At 47.4% G+C, this 17,061-nt stretch overlaps 1 protein-coding gene across 1 annotated transcript in view; it reads left to right on the top strand.

Annotated features, from left to right (window-relative positions):
* LOC144598678 (beta-1,4-galactosyltransferase 4-like) overlaps window positions 1–17,061 on the top strand; it is a 49,973-nt gene that overhangs the window by 814 nt on the left and 32,098 nt on the right. The window lies entirely within an intron of this gene.

Raw genomic sequence — 17,061 nt, 5'->3', positions numbered from 1 at the left:
GTGAAATTATAACGGGCAATGCAGAAAGGCTGAAGGATTACATTAAAAATAATTCTTTCCGTTTCTCCCTCCCACTAGGTCCTTGGTCCCCTAATATTTCTGGGAGATTGTTTGTGTCTTCCTTAGTGATGACAGAACCAAAGTACTCTTTTAACTGTTCTCCCATTTCCTTGTTTCCCATTATAAATTCACCTGTCTCGGCTGACTGTAAAGGACCTACATTTGTCTTCACAAATCTTTTCTCTTTTGCATATGTAAAGAAGCTTTTACAGTCAGTTTTCATATTCCCCGCAAGCTTTCTTTCATGCTCTTATTTCCCTCTTTTAATTAACCCCTTTGTCCTCGGAGTTTAAAATTTACTCCCAGTCCTCCAGTTTGCTGCTTCCTCTGGCCAATTTATGTGCCTTTTCCTTGGATTTAACACTATCCTTGATTTCCCTCATTAGTAACGGTTGAGCCGCCTTCCCTGTTTTATTTTTTTGCCAGACAGGGATGAACAATTTTTGGAGTTCATCCATGCGATCTTTAAATCATTGCCATTGCATCTCCCCATCAACCCTTTAAGTATAATTTGCCAGTCTATCCTAGCCAATTCCCGTCTCATACCTTCAAAGTCTCCTTTCTTTAAGCTCAGGACCCTAGTCTCTGAATTAACCGTGTCACTCTCCATCCTAATGCAGAATTCCACCATATTATGGTCACTGTTGCCGAAGAGGTTTTGCACAACAAGATCGCTAGCTAATACTTCCTCATTACACTATACCCAATCTAAGATACCCTGTCCTCTAGTCGGTTTCTCTACATATTGGTTTAAAAAACCATCCCCTATACATTCCAGGAAATCCTCCACGCTGTTACCGATTTGGTTGGCCCCAATTTATACGTAGATTAAAGTCACCCATGATAACTGCTGTGGCTTTTCTACATGCATCCCTAATTTCCTGTTTGATGCTATCCCCAACCTCCCTACTGCTGTTTGGTGGTCTGTGTACAACTCCAACAAGTGTTTTCTGCCCTTGGCTATTTAGCAATCTACCCATACCGATTCTACAGCATCCAAGCTAATGTCTCTCCTTGCTATTGCATTAATCTCCTCTATAACCAGCAATACCACCTCACTTCCTTTCTGTCTATCCTTCCTGAATATCGAATACCCCCCTGCATGGTTAGCTCCCAGCATTGGTCACCCTGGAGTCATGTCCCCGTAATTCCAAGTATATCATATTCCTTAACTACTAACTGGGCATTCAATTCATGCACCTTATTGCGAATGCTCCCCCTTATTACGAATGGGTCTCAATGAAACTTGCACAATTCTTAAAGGGTGGCAAGTTAGACGCAGGGAGAATGATTCCCTGACTGAGGAGAATTGGAACAGGGGTTACGTTTTGAGAATAAGTGGTAGGACCACTTTGGAAGCTGAGTTCAGTCAAAACAGTGGTCAATGGAATTCTCGATATTAAGAAACTTGAAGGATGTGAGATTACTGTCGGAAAATGGTGATGAGATGGGAGATCAGTCGTGATCTTGATGAATCGTTAAATGGTTTACTTTTGCTCCCATTTCTTGTGTCTTTGCGTAATAAATGGAAGGGGACCAAGACTCTAATAACATTGAAGATCTTCCATTGTTAATGCTGTAAAGAGGACAAAATAGTTGATGTGCATTGCGAGAGAGAATATGTTGCAGGGATACAAGGAAGCAAGGCGAGATGGAATGAGACAAGGGAACTATTCTCTGGGCGTCTGCATGGACCTGGTGGGCTAAATGGTGTCTGTTATAAGTATGGGGTAAAACCATACACATTCTCTGAACATGATTGGGGGGTTAAAATGTTTGTGTGGAGTCTAATATCACAATAATTTCAACTTGTTGAAGGTATTTTGGCATTAAGTATGCATTTGAGAACATGCTCAATACTTTTCCTTTGCATATTTTGCTTATTTCACTCTTAAACAATGTGTAAATTTCAAACTCTTGTTTTGATCTTTTTTTTAACGCACATTTCTGTTTTTGATGGTTTGTTGGATAAGGTAATCTCAAAAGGAGATTCTCTCATGGAACAAAAAATTAGCTAATTTTCTGTCATGAGTTCCTGACCACCCTTTTCTCTGGGAAAACTGCCAGGTTATAAAGTTAACACAGTGGATGGATTTCAAAAGTGTTTTCTAAGTTTAAAAAATAAAGCAGGAAGTAATGACTCTTGTGGCCACACAACCATTGAACAAGATCACTGATGATGAACCTTGTATATGTTTCTATCTGATCCCCATCTCCTTGATTTCCACAAGAATATATACATTTTTTAAACGGTATTTTGCGCTTAAATTCTACAGTATTACAACTCTGAGTAACAACATTTTCCTTTTTGCATTGCAAAGGAGTGGCCCTCATGTAGGCATTGAATCATTGAATGTACACTGTTTTGAAAGCCCCTATGGGTACAAGGACCAAATCTGCACACATTACTCCAGACATGGACTCTCCACAGCCCTGCCGATAACATTCATCAATTGATTGTAAAGTGGTTTGGGACATTAGTGGCTATGTAAGATGCTATATTAATGGAAGTATCTACCTGGTAAATAAGTAAATTATAGAGACATTATTATTTTTTCAGTACATTACATTGGAATGTGAACTCTTTCCTTATGGATTAATATCTGCCCGTTATTATTGACTGCTCTACTTTGTGCTTGTTGAGGTCCTGTACACCTCACTGGCTCACTGAATCAACCCGACTCAGTTGTTGCAGTCAAAGATTTTGCAAGAACTCTACAGATTGCTGTTGACCTTGCAGTCACTATTCAACTGCAGAACCATCCTGTTTCAATCTGAGGGATATGCAGAGTAATCTGGTCCAGAAATGAACTTGTGAAAACTGAGAGACAAGTACTTTGGTAGACATTGCAGTAGAAAGAGTTAAAAACAAATTGTAATAGCCTATTGTGTATTCATACCTGCTGCTGTAATCATATCTCTAAATACACCTGACTGCTACCAGTATTACAGCTTTAAAAATACCTATGCTGTTTTGAGGAAATTGAGAGCTTGATTTGCTGAATCGACATACTGAGAGGAGGGTCCTCTGATGACATTCTCCGTGGCAGGCAGCACAGACACCTCAGTGATTACCACAATCCAACAACTCCATCTTTTTTTAAATGGATACAATGTTGGTATCTGAGGTACCCTGGTACATTCTCCCCCTTTCTAGATATGGATGATCTATATATCTAATGTAGGAAAATAACTGCAGATGCTGGTACAAATCGAAGGTATCACAAAATGCTGGAGTAACTCAGCCGGTCAGGCAGCATCTAGGAGAGAGGGAATGGATGACGTTTCGGGTCGAGACCATATATATATATATATATATATATATATAGCGAGGCCCGGTGAGCGGAGAGTCCTGGCAGGCGGCAAGGCAGGGCCCAGCGTGCGGTGAGGCATGGCCTGGCGAGCGGCGAGGCGACTCAAGGCCCGGCGAGCTGCAAGGCCCGGCCCCGCAAGCGTAGCGGCGAGAGAGGCCTGGTGAATGGCGAGGTCCGGCCCAGACTGGTGACGCTGGGCGAGTTGCGGGGCAAGTGTCAAGGCATGTGTTTTCTGGAAAAATGTGAGGCGAAATCGGAATGGCAGAAATAAAATAAGAAGGCGGAAGCTTTCTGCCAAATTCAGAAGGATTCGCAGGTGTGCATGACCTCGGAGGTCTTCCTCCCTCTTGGCATGATATTAAAAAGAGATAGGTATTGATCAGGTGAGGGGAGGGGGGATAAAGTTGGTGGAGGGGGGATGGAGTGTGAGTGGGGGGGGGGGGGGGGGATAAAGTTGGTGGAGGGGGGATGGAGTGTGTGAGTGGGGTTCTTTAAAACAACCTTAACTCAATTTCAGTTAATGTGGGGGAGCTTTTAAGGAGGGATTATCTTTAACAGCTCAGCAGCAAATAAAATCTTTATACAAAAACTCTGTTTGTTCCAGAAGTACAGCCAAAACGGTACACGATAGCATGACAATTTTAAGCCCACCTTACCGTCGTCCCGTGGTCTTATTGGAAGAAGTTTCATTGAAATAGGTGTTATATGTTTAAAAGTTATTCACATTTTAAAGTTTAAATCTATCTCCTAGGGAGGAGGGTGGGGGGGAGGGAGGGGGAGAGGAGGGGGAGAGGAGGGAGGGGGGGAGGGAGGGGGAGGAGGGGGAGAGGAGGGGGAGAGGAGAGGAGGAGGGAGGGAGAGGAGAGAAAGCGAGGAGGGGAGAGGAAGGGAGAGGAGGGGGGGAGGGGTAGGAGAGAGGAGGGGAGAAGGGGGGTATAGGGGGAGAGGAGAGGGGAGATGAGAGGACAGATGAGAGGACGGGGGGAGAGGAGGGGAGAGGAGAGGAGAGGGGAGGAAGGAGAGGAGGTGGAGGAGCGGAGAGGAGAGGGGGGAGGTATGAGGGGGAGGAGAGAATTTAGATTTAGAGAGGAGGGGGTGGGGGAAGGAGAGAGTGGGAGTGGTGGGGAAAGGAGGGTGGGGGAGGAGGGTGGGGGAGGAGAGGGTGGGGGTGGGGAGGAGGGCAGGCTGGGGTGGGGAGGAGGGAAGTGGGGATGGGGGAGAGTGGGGGTGGGGAGGAGGAGGGGTGGGGGGAAGGGGGACAGTGGCAATGGGGAGGAGAGAGTGGGGGTGGAGAGAAAGGGGGGAAGGGGAGGAGAGAGTGGTGGTGGGGTTAAGAGTAGGCCTGGGGAGGAGGGCAGGGTGGGATGGGGAGGAGGGTATGGTGGGGGTGGGGAGGAGGGAAGATTGGGGTGGGGTGAGAGTGGTGCGGGCAGGGAGAGTGGGGGTAGGGGAAGGAGGTGGGGGTGAGTGGGGAGGGGGGAATGGGGGTGGAGGCAGGGCTGGGGGGGAGTGGGGGTAGGGGAGGGGCAAGTGGTGGGGGCAGGGAAGGGGCAAGTGGGGGTGGGTAGGGGGGATGGAGTGGGTCAGTGGGGGGAGGAGGAGGGATAAGGGGGATTGAGTGGGGGGGGTTGAGGGTGTTACACCAATACAGGAGAGGCTTTGGGTCCAGGGCTCACTCAGTGACACTCTCTCCCCTTCCCTGTTCCCCCTCTGAGGACTGGGCCCAACGGGCCCACTTGGTCTAGTATATTACGAAAACTGGGGTTGTTTGTAGATTAAAATAGTTTGGGGCGTTACTCGGCCAAAACGGTATATGATAGTGCTACAATTTTATACCCACCTTACTAACCATTCCCCCGTGCATGGTGTAGATCCACTTTTGTTACTTTTTAAAAACAATTTACCTTCATCTTCTTGCGTTTGAGGCAGCAGAAATTATGTAACGCCCTCCAGGCGCTGTAGCCAGTGCAATGTGCTGTTGTCGAGGGCTGTGAGGTCTACCCCTCCACCTGGGGGGCGGAGGACAATGCAGCGCTGTTTGCTGGTCTGCTCCACACACGCAGGTTGCTGATGAACGCAACCCCCAACGATGCATGTTGGCATTGAACCGGCCGACCCCTTTGCGGAGCTGGTTCAGGGCGACCCACTCTTTGCGGGGCATGTCCGAGCCGGGTGGGGCTGTGGTGTTCGGTGCGATAGTGAATTGAGGAGGTGGCGATGTCTGTTCCCAGCTGGTTCTCCATGCTCCAAGTATGTTGGAACCGGAGCCACAGAGGGTCGCTGCGTGACGGGAGAAAGGGTGACGAGATGACAGGCGCCAAAACAATTTACCTTATAAACTTTAATAAATGCGCCCCCCCCCCTCCCTCGGAGGACTGGCACTCGTCCCGGCATGCCGCATGCCTGACCTTCCTCCCACGATGCAGTGCCCTGCAGAGGCTGTGGCACAGGGTCCAACAAGATGGCCGCCGCTCGCAACCACGCTGCAGGAGAGGATTCGGATTCACGCCCCCGGACCCGCAGGAGAAATGGGTTTGAGGTCAGTGCCTTCTCCCTGTCCACTCTCGCCCACCCACAGCCCCATGAGACGCTCCCCGCCCACCAAAGGGTCCATGCCATCGCAACGGTTCCCGCAGCTTACAATCCCATAGTGATTGAATTTTCCAATTTTAAGTAACCCCGCTCCCCCATTACCTCCTTCTCCGCCCCTCCCCTTCAGTGCCACTATCCCATCCCTCTTCTTCTGCCCACCCATTCCTCTCCGCCAACCCCTTCCTCTGGCTTTACATTTCACTCCTTATCTCCTTGATTCCTTTTCATCTCCTGCCTTTGTCATTTATTCTTCTCATCTGCCAATCAAACTCCTTTCCCACCTGCAACCACCTATCACTTGTTATGCTTTTTACCCCCACCACTCGCCTCTGTTCCTGCTTTCTCTCCTCACTATAATCCGGCTGAAGAAGAGTCCTGATCTGAAACATCGTCTATCCATTCCCTCCACAGATGCTGCCTGACCTTCTGAGCTACTCCAGCACTTTTAGTGTGACCGTGAATGCAGAAATTATAAATATGTTTTGCTTAAGATTCCAGCATCTGCAGTTCCTTGTGTCTCCACACAAAATAAGCCTTGATGGTAACTACATATCAGATTTGTGTTTTTTTTAAGTTAAACAGCATTTGGTATACTTGCACAATTATGAATAATGTATTGTATTATAAATAGTCTATAATGCGGTGAGTAACATTACACGTAGTAGGGCCAGTAGTTGAAGGTGTCATAAGATATTGCGAAATAAAATTTAAAAACCAAATATTGTATTGTGGAAGAACCTCTCTTTACAATTGCCACGCAAACTACGATTTAACAAAGAACTCTGCTTACATCTTTTAAATGCACAATAATGGTAGGTGTATAGTGTAGGAAGGAACTGCTGATGCTGGTTTACACCGAAGATGGATGAAATGTTGGAATAACTCAGCGGGGCGCGCAGCATCTCTCGAGAGCAGGAATGGATGAATTTTCGGGTCGAGACCCTTTCTGAGAAGTCTGAAGAAGGGTGTCGACCTGAAACGTCACCCATTTCTTCTCTCCAGAGATGCTGCCTGTCCCCATGATAGGTGTCTATCCCAGTTGCACACCATACTTTGAAATACCATATTTTTATCATTGCTGCTATAAATCATTTATACTTTCTGCATTTAGGGTCACACTAAATATGGCAGAAATGTGTGAGATAATGTGTTTACTTCTGTTCTTTCAAAATTGACAACAGCTCTGACTAAACTAGGTACAATACAAATTGGATCTTTTAAGTTCAATTGAGCCTAGGTTTAATGTCTCATTAAGATACAGCACTGATTCAGTTTAAGTTTGTATTTTTGGGGGGATTTTGAATCCACATCCTTCTGATTTGAGAGCGTTACCCATGAAGTGATAGATGAAGCTTAAATCATTCTATTCAATTCAAAATATGATAATCCAGGAATCTCTTTCAAGCAATGACTTTGATTATTTGGAAATTAAGATGTCAGTGTCGCGGTCATTGTGTTCTTTTCACTCTTAGTTTCTGAGATTTGTGTATTAATGGCAATTTGATTTTGTAGTTGCCATATGCTGCCTTGTATATGGATGTTGGTTCACTGTTTAAATACTCCATTAGTGTGATAGAATCTATTTCTGAAATTAATCAAAACCTCATGATTAAAGCAATACATTGTTGTTTCCTGCTTTAAGCAATTTGTTTACCATTATTACCTGTAGACACAAGAAACTGCAGGTACTGTGTAGAACACAGAGTGCTGGAGTAATTCAATGGGTCAGGCAGCATCTGTGGAGGACATGGTCGATGTTTTGTGACGAGACCCTTCTTTATAGACTGACATTATTGCATGTTGAGGCAATGATAGTCCTGAGCTCTCTGATACACATTCAATGCTGTATTGTTTTTCCTAATAGGATATATAATAAACATATTTGTAAACACGGCACAAAAAGTAAGGAAATTTGTGTTTGGTAGATTATTTATTTGTTGTAACAATGCTTCTTGGCAATAAATCTTATACCGTTGGAAAGCCTGTTTATTTCCCTTTTAAATTGTGCCACATTTGTAAGAAACATGCATTTGTGGGATGAGCAGCAGAGCTGAGTATATGGGTTGCGCCCATGAAAAATTTGCCAAATCTTCTCTGCCAATGCCAAACAGCTTATTCTGCTGTTGCTATTGACTCTTGTTTTGAGCTTCTGGTACCCCCAGGTGCTGACAATCAGGTGCCTGATTGGCACCTGATTGGCAGCATCTGTGAGCATGGACCCTGCTACAGTGGTCAGTAGGTGTCTGCTCCAAGAATCGGCATGCCATGTTTGACTGATCTGGATAGGGCCCGTGCGATAGGGCAACTTCAAGCTGGTGTTCCACAAAACCAAGTTGCGGCATTATTTGGAGTGAGCCCTAGTACCATCTCCAAAGTGAAGGCCAAGTTCCATATAACGGGGGATGTCAGAGACGGGCCGCGAAGTGAGCGTCCCAAGAAGACGACACCCGAAGAAGACCGTTTCCTCACCTTGTCAGCACTTAGGAACCGTAGGCTGTCTTCTACAGATTTGCAGTCAAGGTTTGCAGGACGATATAGCCGACGGCTCTCTGCCCAGACAATTCGAAACAGACTGCACGCAGCCGATCTCCAGTCTCATAGGGCTGCCAGGAGGCCTGCCATGACTGCCCTTCACTGTCAGGCCCGTATGCTCTGGTGTCGGCAACACGTGCACTGGAACCTGAACATGTGGAGGAACGTTATGTTCAGCGATGAGTCCAGATTCTGCCTACGGCAGTTGGATCATAGGGGCAAAGTTTGGAGAAGAAGCGGAGAACGCTATGCTGATTGCTGCACCGATAGAGTAACATCTTTTGGTGGAGGCAGTGTGATGGTGTGGGGCGGCATCTCCCTCACTGGAAAAATGAGGCTTGTCATCATTGTCATCATTGCTGTTCCAAAAACTGAGTCAAAGAGGAGTGCCTAACAGTATAATTAGGGTCCTGGCATATTGGTACGCCAACCAGAGCATGCAGGTCAAATGGGGTAATGCAGTCTCTGTAACATTTGGTGTTGGTAATGGGGTTCGCCAGGGGGGGCTACTCTCACCAGCCCTCTTTAATGTGTACATGAATGATTTATCTGAACAGCTTAGAGGCTGTAAAACAGGATGTATGATTGGTAACACCCTGGTAAACCATCTTATGTATGCCGATGATCTGGCGGTTTTTTCTCCTAGCAGTGCTGGGTTTCAGCAGATGTTGAATATATGCTCTGAGTATGGTGTCCAATGTGACGTGAAATACAATGCTAAAAAGATCGTTGTCATGATTTGTAAAGTAAAAGGGGACAAAGATCTAGTCTTCCCATCATTTTACCTGTCTGGGCAGGTTCTATCTGTCTGCTGTAAAGCTAAGTATCTGGGACATGTCATCACAGATCAAATGTCTGATGATGAGGACATGTATAGACAGCGCCGCATGTTGTATGCACAAGCTAACATGTTGGTTAGGAAATTCCACTGGTGCTCAGGAAATGTCAAGATAAACCTGTTTAGAGCGTACTGTACTCCTCTTTACACTGCTCCTTTGTGGATAAAGTTTAATAAGTCAAGCATCCGTAAACTTAAGGTTGCCTATAATGACTGCATGCGCATATTGCTTAGAAAGCCAAGGTGGTGCAGTGCAAGTGAACTGTTTTGTAGTGCAGGAGTCAATACGTTTCATGCCCTGTTGAGGAATCTCATGTTTAAATTTATATGCCGATTGAATGGTTCTCAGAATTCCATCATTGTGCTGCTGGTAAATCCTGGTTTCAGTGCCGTGAGATACCTGTCACCTATGTGGAAACATTGGTATTGTTGCCTTTTCTAATTTAATTTAATTTAATATGTATATACTGTGTACTGTATGTGTATTCTAATGGACCATGAGTCTGCTTAATAAAATTTAATAATAATAATAATTGGAGGCAATCTCAATGCAGAAAGATATCGAGATGAGATTCTGCAACCAGTGGCAATCCCATATCTCCACAGTCTGGCACCGAACTCTATCCTCCAAGATGACAATGCTCGCCCCCACAGAGCAGGGTTTCTCAGAGACTACCTCCAGAATTTGGGAGTGGAGAGGATGGAATGGCCTGCCAGCAGTCCTGACCTCAACCCCATTGAACACTTGTGGGATCAGCTTGGGCGTGCTGTTCGTGCCAGAGTGACCAAGTTGGCTGACTTGCGACAAATGCTGGTTGAAGAATGGGATGCCATCCCACAACAGTGTGTGACCAGGCTGGTGACCAGCATGAGGAGGAGGTGCCAGGCTGTTGTGGCTGTGTATGGTTCTTCCACACGCTACTGAGGCTCCTGTTTATTAAATGAATAAATTGTTAAATTGCCAATATGTCTTGTTTCTTTAGACTTCAATCATCCAATCCACCAAACAACACCGAACAAGAGTCAATGGCAGAATAAGCTGTTTGGCATTGGCAGAGAAGATTTGGCAGATTTTTCATGGGCGCAACCCACATACTCAGCTCTGCCGCTCATCCCACAAATGCATGTTCCTTACAAATGTGGCACCATTTAAAAGGGAAATAAACAGGCTTTCCAACGGTATAAGATTTATTGCCAAGAAGCATTGTTACAACAAAGAAATAATCTACCAAACACAAATTTCCTTACTTTTTGTGCTATGTTTATGTTTCTGTGACATTGAAGAATTGACAATTGATGTCTTTGAGTTTAAGTTCATCCATATTGTTTACAACTTTTAAAATGCTATCCGTCAAATCTCCCTAAGCGTAGTGGTTCAAAACCTCTGACTCTAGAGCAGTATGGGATATTCTGTAATGTGTTCTGCCGTGAAGGCCACTGTTAACAATCGGAGTAAAAAAAGTAATGCTTTTTAACATTATTTATTATTGCTCACCCAGTCTCTGTAGATTAACATTGTATTTATAAATAAAGTGTGGAGTCAGAGCATACTTTGACCATGGAAACAAATTTGCTTTTCTGTTATGCTGTTTCTGAAGAGGTATGCATGAGTCTGGTAAATATTTAACTGTACACTTAACCACCCATCTCTAGTTTACAGTGATGTACTTTGGGTATGCACAGCACAATCTAGTGATATTGATAGCCCCATCTGGACAAAGTGGCTTTGAATTTCTAGTTCTATTTTTTGATTCCCTGAAGAATGGGTGGAAATCTTGCTGCATGCCATGGGTAAGATCACATCTGTTCCAAAATCCATTGAGAGCAGCTTATTGATACAATCTTTGTAGTTACCTCTAAGCTATTTCTTGCCAAATAAGACACAGCTTAACTGGTTGGCATCCTTTGAGTTGATTTTATAATAGCATTAAAAAGTAATAGTTCATTGATTCTTCAGTCTAATATTTATCATCTCAACTTACTGACTTCAATAATACTGCTTAATTGTATGTTGCAACTGTAAGGTTGTTTACATTTTTGTCTCCAAAGCTCTGCTTGTTTTGCAAAGTCATTTGTTTCAAAATGAGAGGAAATTAATATACAAGCAAAGATGTTAGATGTTTTTGAGATGGGAAATTATATGGTAAGAGTGCAATGATGTGCAACTAGTGGTGTTCCTCACAGCTTCAGGAATCTGTTCAATCCCCTCTGATGCTGAAGGTTGCACATTCTCTCTGTGACTCTAGGTTTCCTTCTGCATTCCACAGTCGTGGGTTGGTGGGTTATTTATAAATTGCTGCCAATATGTAGGCGAGTGGTAGAACCTGGGGGAATTGGGGGAGAATAAACTTGGATTTGTTTTTAAAGGGTTGATTCTTGGCGCAGGCTCACTCAGGGACCCATTTTCATGCTCTTTTGGCGAGTCTGGAGGCTCGTTCTTTGTTGAAGTTTATTGCGACAGCAATATTCGATCACAAAGTTTACATAACGAGATTACAGACAACCATTAAAACTAACTGTTCACTTCGAAGAAGTCTTGCAACTCACTCTTTTCGGCGCCAAAACCGCACGTGACCACGCTGTCCAATCAGTGGGCTCATTCCCTGGACCAATCCTTACGGTCGCACCCACACGTGACCTTGCTGGCCAATCTGAGGGTTCGACACCTAGGGCGGTTCTCTATGGTCGCTACATGACCCCCCCCAGAACCCGAGGTACGGAACCTAGCAGGGAGCCGGATTTCGCGACCAGAACGAGTAAGGAGAGGGGCAGCCAGAACCACAGGAGCGGGGGGTCCTGGACCGGGTGGAACTGCCGGAGTGGCGGGTCCCGGACCGGGTGGAACTGCAGGAGGACGGCCCCGCCGAGGCGGTTGGCCGACCAGGACAGGGCTGTCCGGATCCAAGTGCGCAGGTTTAAGCCGGGACACCGAGACGAGCTCACTCCTGCCGCCCACGTCTAAGGTGAAGGTGGCCGTCCCTTTACGCAAAACTCGGAACGGCCCTTCATAGACCCTCTGCAACGGGGAACGATGGGCATCCCTATGCAGAAATACAAACTCTCAGTCCCTCAAGGCAGGCGGTTCGTGCATGATGAGACACCCATGACGCGAAGTCTGGAGAGCTGCTAAAACCGACGGAACTGGAGGCAGCTGACCAGAGGACTCCGGAAGCAAATCTCCGGGTACTCGAAGTGGCAAGCCATATACTAGTTCCGCGGACGAAACACCGAGATCCTGCTTAGGAGCGGTCCGGATGCCCAAAAGGACCCAGGGAAGTTGGTCTGCCCAGTCCGGGCCCTCCAGCCTCGCACTGAGGGCCGCCTTGAGTTGTCTGTGGAACCTCTCCACGAGCCCATTAGCCTGAGGGTGGTATGCCGTGGTGTGTTGCAACCAGGAGCCGTACAGCTCTGCTAGCGTGGCCCAGAGGCTAGAGGTGAACTGTGGCCCCCTGTCGGTGGTAATAACAGACGGAACCCCGAAAGGGGCCACCCAATGGAGGGCCAGGGCCCTGGCACAGAGGCGGCGGAGGTATCAGACAATGGGAAAGCCTCCGGCCACCGGGTGAACCGATCCACCACCGTGAGCAGATGGGTGTAGCCCCGGGAGGAAGGCAAAGGTCCGACTAAATCCACGTGAATATGGAAAAAACGGACTGCTGGGACCGCAAACTCTTGTACCGGGGGCTGGACATGGCGTTGGACTTTAGCGGTCTGGCAGGGAACGCAGGAACGGGCCCAAGCAGCTACCTGCTTTCGCAGTCCATGCCACACACACCGAGCGGCTACTAAGGCAGAGGTGGAGCGGATGGACGGGTGCGCCAGCCCGTGAATGGCATCAAACACCCGGCGCTGAAGGGAGGGCGGCACCACCGGCCTGGGACGGGGAAGGGAAACATCACACCAGACTTTTGTGCCTGCCGGCCCGCAGGCCACCTGAGCCAACTTCAACCCTGAAGTGGCGGACTGGTATGCCGAGGCGGTGTCCGCCAGGAGCTGTGCCTCCGCAAGCTCCTGGGGATCCACCTCGCAGTCTACCGCTGAAATGGGGGAAACAGCAGGCCGCGACAGGGCGTCAGCAACGGCATTAAGTTTACCCGCGACATGACGGACATCGGTGGTAAACTCAGAGATGGCAGTCAGGTGCTGCTGCTGGCGGGCCGACCATGGGTCGGACAATTTGGAAAAAGCAAAAGTTAACGGTTTATGGTCCGTAAAGGCCACAAACGGGCGGCCTTCTAGGAAATACCTAAAGTGACGGACAGCTAAGTAGAGAGTCAGAAGCTCTCGGTCAAAAGCGCTATATTTCAGCTCAGCCGGACTCAGCTGACGGCTGAAAAACGCCAAGGGCCGCCAAAGGCCGTCGACCTGCTGTTCCAAAACCCCTCCCACCGCCACGTCAGACGCATCAACCGTCAGGGCCGTGGGGGCGGAGGCGCTCAGGTGGACCAGCATGGTGGCGTCTGCCAAAGCCGCCTTAGCTACTGTAAAGGCCGACTCCGCGGCCGAGGACCATACCACCTCTGCAGGTTTACCCGCGAGGCACTGGAAGAGCGGGCGCATGACCCGCGCTGCTGCCGGGACGAACCTATGGTAGAAGTTCACCATGCCCACAAACTCTTGCAGACCCTTCACTGTGGTGGGCTGCGCGAATGCACGGATAGCCTCCACCTTCTCGGGCAAAGGGGTGGCGCCGGCAGGGGTGATTCTGTGCCCTAAGAAATCGAGAGAGGGGAGGCCAAATTGACACTTGGAGAGTTGAATGATGAGCCCGTGGTCTTGGAGCCGCTGGAATACGGTCCGCAAGTGGGCCAGGTGTTCCTGCTCCGAGGGGCTGGCGACCAGGATATCATCTAAATAAATGAACACAAAAGGCAAATCTCGACCAACATGGTCCATGAGTCGCTGGAAGGCCTATACCGCGTTCTTTAAACCGAAAGGCATGCGCAACCATTCGAACAACCCGAACGGAGTGATTGTGGCAGTTTTTGGTATGTCCTCCGGACGCGCAGGGATCTGGTGGTAGCCCCGCACCAAATCGATCTTGGAGAACACCACGGCACCCTCCAGCCCAGACCAAGAAGTCCTGGAGGTGCGGTATGGGGTAGCGGTTGGCCGTGGTGACGGCATTGAGGCGCCGGTAATCGCCGCATGGTCTCCACCCCCCAGATGCTTTGGAGACCATATGCAACGGCGAGGCCCACGGGCTGTCGGACTGACGGACAATGCCCATTTCTTCCATCTTCCTGAATTCTGCCCGCGCCACCACCAGCTTGTCGGGCGGTAACCTCCGGGCCCGAGCGAAAACGGGGGGGCCCTCGGTGCGGATGTGGTGGACCACACCGTGCCTGGCCGAAGGGGCGTCGAAGCGTTGGATGAGCATCTCCGGAAACTCCGCCAGGACCTCAGCATACGGGTCCGGGGCCGCGACGACGGCCTGGACAGTTGGGCTGGGCGGGGTGGCGGCCGGCGGAGCGGCGGGCCCATCGCTGCTGGCTGAGGGTCGAAGGTCGTTACTAAGGACATCGGGAACTTGTGAAAAGGCCCAGAGGAAATCTGCGCCTAGGATCGCCTGGCTGACGTCCGCGATAATGAATGGCCATTCGTACGTGCGGATGCCTAAAGCCAGGGACATTGTCCGCGTACCATACGTGCGGATGGGGCTGCCGTTAACCGCGATGATGGTAAGGCCTGTCTTACCCGGTCTGGTCTCGAGGCCGGTCGGCGGTACTATACTGACTATGGCTCCCGTGTCAACCAAAAATTCTCTGTCCGTGAACCGATCTCGGACGTAGAGGTGTCGGTTCTGGCCAATCGCAACCGTTTCTATGTACGATCGGCTGTGGCATTTCCCGAGAAGCAACAAGGTGAGCGGCAGTTGCGGGATTCTCCGCCCCATCATAGATGGTAATAGCCCCAGCCGCGCTTGTGCGGATCCTTTTGGCGGGCTTTTGGAGAATTGGCGGGAGACGCGGCGCTATCTTGATGCCGCTGTGGCGCGGCCGCTGATGCCGACACCTTGCTGATCGAACTGCTTCTTTTTGATTTGGACGCCATGAGCGCATCGGCTTTTTCTGCATATGCCACAGGGTCCTTAAAAGAACAATCCGTGAGCATGAGTTTGACATCTTCGGGAAGCTTCTCTCGGAATGCCTGTTCGAACATGAGGCAATCCGTGTGTTCACCTGCTAACGCTAACATTTCAGCCATGAGAACGGACGGCAGCCGATGAGTTGGAATCTGGAAAAATGTGGGAACTCAGGGTGGCGAGGGAAATAAGAGATGGTGGCCTTGTAATAATTGCATAGTTAAAAGTATTAAATAAGAGCAATGTTGACTAGAGATAGTGGTGGGTTGTTAATTACATGAACTGAAACACGTGGTATTGGTATTGATGAAAAACAAATATAAAGACTGAAAATTATCTAAATTCACATTGAGTATAAAGTGTCAGTACTGATGCTGAGAATAGATGAATTGTGTTCAGGGTTGATGCCAAGATTCCCCATGTGTATGGGTTTGCTTGAATAAAAGGCCAGTAATAAGTATTGAATTGGATGCTTTATAGCATCTGGAATTATGTTTTAGCCCCTCAGCCAAACCACCCAGCCTTGGGCATGCTGAGGGGAACTCCATTTACGGGGGAAGTGTTATTATACGAAATGGGTTGACTAGAAATCCCGTTGAAAATGACTGCAAACTGGACCAAGGTGAATTAGTAATGGTAAGAAAGGAATTACTGTGCTACATTAAAACAAAAGTCGAGGCGAAGAGAGAGTAGGTGCTCAGGATATCAGTGATGGACTTGAAGTATGCAACCTTGTGCTGTCGCAAACAGAAGTTGAGTTTTAAATAATTTAAACGGAGTTGTGGCAGATTTGAACAGATTATACAGAATGTGTGGCAATTGAAAAGGGTAGAGGATATTTTTTTTAACGTGATTTGTGAAAATATTGGATCAGCATTGGAGATTATCTAAGTATATTAATGATTAGTAAAGTTTGTGGCAACAGGGTACTACACTTTATACTCAAAGTGAATTTAGATCATTTTCAGTGTTTATATTTGTTTTGTTCTGAAATAAAGTAATTTAATGGTTTGGACTTTGTAGATCTGCTATTCGATATTTCTGTGGTCCTGTTTCAATTTGTAATTCATACAGTTCACTGAGAATTCTTTTTAAAACCTTTTGAAGAGCCAAAATGGTCTTTGCCATTTTCAAGCAAACTCTGGGATTCAACAGAATAACATGGAATACTTTTTTTATGAAAGGAAAGGTCTATTTTCCTTCAAATGCCATTGAGCATCTATTTTTTGCTTCCTTCAATATTTGATGCCTTCGAAGTAAACATAATGTATAAGCCCAGAACTGGCCGACTGCATGTGGAAGGCTGGCACAGAGGATGCCAGTGGAAACCAACGTCTACATTTCTCCCTTTTGGGCGGACATCAAACTGCAATGTAGTCATTGCTTGATGCGTTGTGGGAGTAAACTCCACTTGAGTTTGCACCAAGGTGGAGGAAGGAAAAAAACTGCTGCCATTGTTGTTTCCACAAACAACTGTCTGAGAGCTGGATTAATGCTCTTATGCTTGAATAAGTAACCAGCAGCATTTTTGGACTTCTGTATTACCATACTTGAATTGTATTTGTTTACGCCATTAATTTTGGGGAAACTAGCAACTTAATATAGCTACTTTTGCAGCCACTGCATAGTGCCTCTGTTCT

Source organism: Rhinoraja longicauda, chromosome 12, assembly GCF_053455715.1.
Source record: "Rhinoraja longicauda isolate Sanriku21f chromosome 12, sRhiLon1.1, whole genome shotgun sequence".
Lineage (NCBI taxonomy): Eukaryota > Metazoa > Chordata > Chondrichthyes > Rajiformes > Arhynchobatidae > Rhinoraja > Rhinoraja longicauda.
The sequence above is the reverse complement of the archived record's forward strand: the minus strand, read 5'-3'. Positions and strand labels throughout refer to the sequence as shown.